This window comes from Conger conger, chromosome 5 (genome assembly GCF_963514075.1).
Source record: "Conger conger chromosome 5, fConCon1.1, whole genome shotgun sequence".
Taxonomy (NCBI): Eukaryota; Metazoa; Chordata; class Actinopteri; order Anguilliformes; family Congridae; genus Conger; species Conger conger.
In genome coordinates, this window is record NC_083764.1 from 7,056,352 (window position 1) to 7,063,211 (window position 6,860).

Sequence of the window (6,860 nt, forward strand, 5' to 3'; positions counted from 1 at the left end):
GTATGTGACCAGCAGCCATTTGAAATGAAGTATACGAAAACATATTATCATTTTATGTAGAATAATACTGGACAAAGAAATGCATATTCAAGCTGATTATACAATTTCCAACAGTAAGCGTGCTCAATTATGTAGCTATGAACTAATACATAGGTGTAATGATCATAACTTTTTAATTTTCATTACGTATTACGTATTACATTTATTGTGTCAAAAAATACATTTTATTAATCGTCGAAGGAAGTGTTTCCATAATTTGTGCCAGTACTGCATATGTTGTGACCGTATAACTATAATGAATGATTGCATGCAATTGTAAAAAAAACAAAACAAAACAAAAAAATACTTTGTATACGTATGTAAAACACCTGAAGCATTACTGAATGCCCTTTCATTTAGAGATCTTTCCCGCAAGTGATCTGCACACTTGCGTATTTAATTATTTACTCTAGTGTTCATTCAAAATTCACTGTTGATATAGCCATGTGCGGCGCTGTTCACATCAAGGGTTTAAAGTTGACGAAACAAAAACATTACTCCAGTATTCAACCTTTATCTTTATCTTTAAACGATTCTCTTTTTTGTATTTATTTAAAAAAAACAAAGAAACAACGGCGCTGACTTGCGTTTTGAAGTCACAATCGCCGTCATTTTGACGGTTATATGGCAGGACAGAACACGCAGGCAAAGAACGGAAAATCTCTACTCCGCTCACCCACGGCTGTTGATCAAAATGCTTGTCTTCTGTGTGAATCTGGTGAACTCCACATTACTATGGAAACATTTTTCTAAGTAAGCGCCGCTGTTGCTTCGCAGCGCCTCTCGGTATGCACCACACATCAGTACGATGTTACCATTGACAACCGTGGCAACCGACGGGTGCGGCGCTTGTTAGCACAAAGAGCTGAATACTTTAGTCATGTTTTATCCCTGCCTGGAACAGAACATGAATTCGTTTTTTCCCACACACAACAGCGCAAGCCTAATAAGCCTGTTAAAAAGTTTAGATAGTGTCTCTACTCTGTGGTTTATGTGTTTAAAAACTGAATAGGTATTGCGTAATGATCACATTTAAATGATTAATATTGTATTAAATATTCTGTTACGGTACGTGGTTGGCCTGAATCCAGGAATTAACCCTGTCCTAATCCTCTTAGTCACAGTATAACATCAATGTTGTTTGATGATACGGTGTTGTGCTGAAGAGGCTATGGAATATATAGTAGGGTGGTGATAATTAACATCACACAGCACATCAGCTCCTAAATACATCACATTATTAATCTGCTGTTGCGTATGCCAGGGACAGTGTTACACATTTGAACCAAAATTGTGTATAGCAGGGATCCTCAACTCTGGTCTTGAAGATCCTCATGGTTTGGTTGGTTGGTTTCCATTTTAGGAAACGATTGTCAACCAACGTATACCCTAAAACAAGGAGAGGTGAGTTAACTGTGTCATCAAGTTTCGAGTAAAGCCCAAAACCATGACTCTATGGGATGTGGGTTTATGATCCCTGATCAAAAGGATGTTGTTCACATGGCAACCGGTTGCTGGGATATGAAGTTCTGTAGTTGCGATATGATGGAATGCTTTTTTTGTTGTTGAAAATCTAACATTAATATAGCATTATGTAGCATTATACAGTATAATGGAGGATAGCAGAAAGTACATAAGACCAAAGTAAGTGCATATCGTATGAGTAATGTGAAGATACTGTCTTTCTCTGATAGCAGTATATTAATGTGATTATTACAATGTGATTGTCTCCACCACAGAAACATAACCAAACCAGTCACATAGGATGTTCCTAAGCCTCTCCTTTGAAACCAGACCCATCGTTGCTGTGTGCAAGGCTACCAAGTCTCTGACAAAATGAGAATACTAATAGTTATTGAGCATTTATGCAAGTGAGGCTTATTCTGAAATGATTTCTTGCATTTGTACTGGACAATGTTTAAAAAAAGGATGTCTTGAATGTTTTTTTTGCACATTACACATATTTGTGGAATCTGCTGTTTTTCTTTCCGTTTTTTTGCTAGCTTGTCTGTGTCTCACTGAGCACTCAGTCCGTCAGCCATTTTGTTTCTTAGTTTTTTAGCAACAAAACACCTGTTTGAGTCCCCCCCCCATCACACTTGATGTTGGATTTACTGAAGGCTTTTATCATCATGAGCAAGGTGTTGGCTCCAACAAAACTAAGAGGCCTTTTTCTACCAACTTCATTGGTAAAGATGGTGCTAAAACCTTTGCGTATGCTAAAATATGTATTAACGCTGGCCTTACACTGAAGTGTATGTGCATTTGTTGTTTTAACTCAGAATACTGTTCTGCCACAGAACGATTGAATATTCTCAGTTTTTGGCCTGGAGCTTTGACTCTCGGGCGTATTGCCCTCTCAGCACATGATATCGATCAGGCTTTGCCCTCCTAAAAGTTTACCGTTTGCTTGTGTCTTTCTTTCAAAAGCCAACACCTCTACTAGGCACTCTGTAATACGGCTTTATACAAATGGGCTCAAAATGTTTTAATTATTAATTATTAACCCCCCAGTGAACACAAACATTCGCACAATGTTGCTGCCATGTAGTAACAGTGTTACAACGTTGATTAAAGGTTACAGTGACGTTGTGAGAATGTTTTGTATTGACTGGGAAGCCAGCAGCAAAAGCACTTCTGTCTGTGGCATTCGATTTGTTGTTAAAGGTAAAATACAATTTTGAAGGTAAAATAAACAAGTTGTACTACATCAACAGGGCTCTACTCTTTTTCTTTCAAAGTGCGTGCGTGCATGTATGTATGTGTGTGTGTGTGTGTGCATGCGTGTGTATGTGTGCGTGTGTATATGTATGTATGTGTGTGTGCGTGTGTGTATGTATGCATGTGTGTGTGTGCGTGTATGTATGTATGTGTGTGCATGCGTGCGTGTGTATGTATGTATGTATGTGTGCGTGCGTGTGCATGTGTGTATGTATGTATGTATGTGCGTGCGTGTGCATTTGTGTACGTATGTATGTGTGCGTGTCTGTGCATAAGCATTTCTGTCATCATCCTGGGTTTGTCTGGGTTGTTATGTCTTAGGATATTAGGATATTAACTAATTCATTATGGCAACAGCCTGACAGACAGGAAAGAAGTCAAGAAAAATAAAATAATAAGCTCCAACATACCTGCCCAGGACACAAAAAGCACTCTTCTGTGAGTGTCCTCATTTCTCTACTCCTCTCTCCCTTCTCTATCACTTCTCTCCCTCTATTCCCCGGCTCCCTACTTCCCCTTTTCTCTCTCTTCCTCTCTCTCCCTCCTTCCCTTTCTCTCTCTCCCTCCTTCCCTTTTTCTCTCTCTCCCTCTCTCTCCCTCCTTCCCTTGCTCTCTCCCGCTCTCTCGCACTCTCTCAGACACGCACACACACACAAAGGTTTTATTACCGAATCCATTCAGGTTGAACTTCACAGCTCGGCCCCCGAGGAGCAGCGGTGAACAGGCCCGCTGCTTGGCTCCTCTGTTGATCTGTGTTGTGTGGAAGTGATGCCAGGACCTGCACTGCCACTAATGCTGTCTGTGTGACAGTCATCAGACCCACGCACACACATGCGCACACACACACACAGACACACACCCACACACACACACACACACACCCATACATACACACACTCATACACACCCCACACACACACACACACACACACACAGACAGACACACACCCATACACACACACACTCACACACTCATACACACACCCCACACACACACACACACACACAGACACACACCCATACATACACACACACACAGACACACACCCACACACACACACACACACACACACCCCAGCAGCTCGTGCTCCTCCATACTCTCATCATTAACAGGAAGTATGCCCAGCACAATGGGAAGAGCTGTCTTGTACCCCCCTCCCTCCACCACACACACACACACACACACACACACTCACATACACACACACATATGCACGCACACACACACATACACACTCACACCCCACACACACACACACGCACGCACACATTCACACCCCACACACACACACACACGCACTCACAATTTCAAACCGATCCTCACTCACTGCAAGCAGACCTGGGTTGTTTTGGATTCAAATAATTTTCCGTGCTCTATTGATCTTGGCTGGTGCAATTGAGCCTGGGCAAGGTATACACTTTCGGGATCATTTCCCAATACTCCAGGCAAGCTTAGTCAAGTGCAGTGAAATATTTGAATCGAAAAACAAATACCATTTGAACCCAGATCTTACTGCAAGTAAGGTTTTACTCCAGTTCACGTTTGCTCCTTAGAAACGCACTGCAGCCATTTTGTGATGAGGGGAGTTTGCCCTGTCCGAAGGCCTCTGGTTATTTTCGAGTGTTCAGCTACCATTGACCTTTCCTTCCTGCACTTGTTCTGTCGGTAGATAGGTCCTGCAGAAAAAACTTTGGTAAACGCAGTCACAAAGCTGGCCCCTGGGTTTCAGTGGCCCTAAACAAGTCTGCTGATGTGGCCCCAAAGTACTCCCAACATCAATCACATGAAAACAATCAAAAAACATAAAGAATTGAATTGTCTGGCCCAGGGATGGTTGTAGGCCAGCTAACCCACAAAATGTTCTCTCAATGTTGCTGCCATGTAGTGGCGATGTTCTAACATTGACACAACAATCCAATAACGTTGCCGGAACATTTTGTCTAAGCTGGGCACAATAGATAGTGTTTATACCAGCGATTGGCTCTATTCAGTCACAACAAAAAGATTTCAAATGTGCTTTCCCCACACAAAGCTCGTGTTCCGTTTACCCCTGAGAAAACACAGTTCCTCAAATCTGCCTGTGGTATTTCAAGTATCGAAATGATGTCAACGTTACAATTAACGTTCGCACATTTTGTTTCACAGAACACTGAAGTTTGATTTGCCTTAATGGGCCCTTTTTATTGTCACACAGGAAACCAGTGATCTTTGTCGGTCAACGTAATTTCATAATTTTCATCTGTTATTCAACGAGACAGCCACTGACATTTGTTTCTCTGAGTCACCACGGCTCGAATACTTCACCGCGTATGATCCTTGAAGAAGCACTCATAAAAAATGAACCTTGATTAGCGAGCGCATCAGACTGGCGCACTCTAAGGGAACCGACTACCCAAATGACTTTCGCAATCACAATCATAACCCATTTACTACTCTTCACAGATAATACCTGCAATCAAGACGTCATTTTGTCGGGAAAAGATTATTTTTGTGCCAGATCCGCATTAACCCTTTTAAGAGAATTTATTCCAAATTCTACGTCAGTGTTCTAGAAATGGAGGTGATTGTCGCATCAGCATTAGAGTGGGGGACCTGGGGGGGGGGGGGCCCTTGCACTTTTTCAGTTCCTTAATTTGTGATTGTCCATCGGTTCACCACATTTATAAACTCCGCTTCTGCCTGTGGTGCAGATCGCTGATTTGAGGGAGAATTCTGCCCACTTGTGGGTATTGGCTGCAGACCTGCAGCATTGGGGCTAAGCTATACGACTGGGACCCACAAGGTCGGTGGTTCAAGCCCCGGTGTTGCCGACATGAGTTCAGCACAGCTGTTGGGCCCTTGAGCAAGGCCCTTAACCTCCACATTGCTCCATGGGGGGGGGACTGTCCCCTGCCTTATATTGCTTTGGATAAAAGCGTCAGTTAAATACCAAATTAAATTGAAACGTTAGGGAGCAGGTGCCAAATACCGGGGAGAGACGGGATGTCTGATATTCGTTATCTTACTCCTTAAATCAGCCTTGCGGTATCAGGAATTTAAGCAGAGACACACAGGCATGTTCCCTGCCAAAAAATATCTGGCGCAAAGTGTATTTCTCCTCCGGTACACATTAACAATTGAAAAGGCACTGCCGCATTAGCACGGGCGGATATCCTGCAGATCGCCGTGCCCTCAGACGCTGGCCTAGCGTAGCTACCGGAGCCCATGGGTCAGGGGCTCGACCAGCGCACGTTAATGAAACATGATGCTCCGTCTATCGGAAGCCCTCTGGGGCTGTCGGGCCTAGAGCAGACAGAGGGATGCGCAGCGCATGTTCCTATGCTTCGCTGAGGGGTGCCAATAGCTGGCACCGCTTGAGTTCACCTGGCATACTGACTTTTCGACACAATAAGCCAAACCAACGCAGGCATAAGGGTCCAGTGTGTGAATGGAAAGTTGTCAATGAAAGTCAGTCAAATGTTTTTTTTGGTTTTTTTTATCAGAATGGCTGAAAATATCATTTAAATTGAAATGTATATTTTTGATTGACTATCTGCCACTATCTCCCCTAGATTTATGATTTAATTTAAAACACATCATTTAGAATTATATCATAAAACTAAGTGTTAGACTGGAGTCCATTTAAAGAGCAGTTTCCGCTGATGTATTTCTATTTTTGGCCGTGTTATGTTGAGCCCTAGCTTTAGCTGGGACGCTGTGAAATGAAACGTTACATTCTCACATTGCTGGAAGAGGTGATCGGTAGAAACTAACCCGCATGATGGATTCATTAGTTCAGGTAACATAGCCTCTATTTTTCAATTATTATTTTAATTATATGGACTGTTTTATCAGAATCAAATTCGGCAGCAGATAACCGCTTGTTGGCAAGTGTGGACTCCTCTATAGCCATTAGGCCTGTCTGTATTAGCTATATGAATGCATTGACTTCAATAGCGTAGCCTGCATATGACAGGATTATAACTCTACTAGGGCTGAGACCCGGCAGGCTGGAACGCCGTTTGCCCTCCCCTGGGTTCGTTGCCTAGTAACGGTGCAAACTTTCAGGCGCTTCTTGCAATTAAACAGGTGTGCACAAGTGCGAGCGCCGTTCAACTGA